A 1921-nucleotide genomic window follows, 5' to 3' on the forward strand; every position below is an offset into this window, starting at 1 on the left:
CGCCAAGATGTGGTGGCTGGTCGACGGGCGAGGCGGGACTGGCGGGTCCGGAGCAGGTGCAGCTTGGGTGGCAGCAACGGTGGCGCTGGAACTTGAATCCGAAACTGGAGTTGTTTTGGTTGCGAAGAACCTGCGTATATCCATTTTTTTAGTCTTCTCCTGTCAGGTTTTGGCGGCTGGCAGACTCGACTTGTCTGAATTTGAGTGCTCAAAGTGCGCATGTGCGTGTAGCGTGTGAGGGCGCAGCAGCTGCACAGATCGTCTGTGTAGACTCATTTTTGAGTAATGTTCTGTCTCTGACAGCAGTACACACTGAGACAATATGTTTGTGGATTTAAATTTATTATGTTTATTGAGTTTGCATTTATTGATATAGCGTTCCAGAGTTATATTTATCTAGGCCACCTACTATCTGTACATCATAACTAAAAAAAAATTAAAAAAGACTCCGGCCACCAGGGGGTGCCGGGCACCGCGGGAACCCCCCCAAACTTCGCCTATGCTTTCTTCTCCAGCAGCTAAATTAACTGTAGGTTACTCTGAGTGACAAGCTTACAGTTAGACACAACACTGTCATTGCAAGTGACCCTCAGTTAGTTGACTTTTATGTTCAACTGCTAAATTCGTTACTGATAAAAAAGGGCTTCTACTGTACCTAATTACCTTAACACTAGAACCGCCAGAGGTTTTTGTATAGGCCTACCTAAAACCGTCAAATCCCGCTATTAGGATGCAATTTTTAAAAACATAGGGTGCTACATAACACACTTTCAGGAAAAGTCACGGACTGGGAGACTTTAATATTTTATTGAAAAAAAGTTACATTGCACACACACAACACACATCACACAAATTGACCCGATTGGTGGTTCTCGTGTTAAATAAACTCACTAATTAATGAAACCAGTTCAATACGCATTATTCTTATTCTTATCATTCTTTATGAGCGCAGAAATAGTCTTAAAATCAGATCTGTTTTTTAAATGAAATCTGACGGCAGGCAGTTAGCTCTGATCACCTATGATAAATGCGCCACACCTCATCGCTGGCCATTCAGCCACAGAGCTCCCTCTATACCAGGGGTAGCCAACACGGTGCCCGCGGCCACTCAGTCGCCCGCAGGGGCAACGTGAGTCGCCCGCCGGGCATGTTCTAAAAATAGCTCGCCAAGCAAATCCAAAACAAAAAAGGAAATGTCATTAAAATAATCTACTCTATGCATAAACGAAACCTAAATCATAGCGAACTCTATCTACAACTCTATATCTATATAACACCCCTCCTCCCCCACCCCCACAATGAATATCGACCAATCACGTTCTTGCTTGATTTGCGGGACCAGCGTTGCAGTCGGGAAGAAAAGCAATGTGGCACCTCCCCGCTGATTTTCCTTCTGGCAGAATCTACACAACATATCAGCCCCATTGAACAGCCTATCATGCCAGCCTATACAACACATTAGGAGCAGAGTTTTACACTGTGTGTGTTGTTACTTGCATATATATTTATTCCACTTGACGCACACACACGCATAGCGTAATCTCCACTGGGGACAGGGGGGACATGTCCCCCGCACTTTTCGAAATCCCGTTTGTCTCCTCCCACTTTACAAATATGTTTATTTTATTTTTTTAACGCAACCCGTCATCGTCAAGGAGGAGCACACAGCCTCTGTGAGCGAGAGAGAGAGCTAGGGAGAGAGAGAGAGAGAGAGAGAGAGAGAGAGAGAGAGAGAGAGAGAGAGCGAGCGAGCGAGAGAGAGAGCTAGGGAGAGCACACTTTTATTTAATATAGATAAAGTAAAAAGTCATTCCAGTGTGTACTATAGGACAGTACAAAGAACAGTTTAAAAGGGGAGTGATTAGTAAAATATGCGTAAATAAAAATAAAGAATGCTAATTAGGTAACATAAGATAAGAAT

This window comes from Notothenia rossii (genome assembly GCF_949606895.1).
Source record: "Notothenia rossii genome assembly, chromosome: 2".
NCBI classification, from domain to species: domain Eukaryota; kingdom Metazoa; phylum Chordata; class Actinopteri; order Perciformes; family Nototheniidae; genus Notothenia; species Notothenia rossii.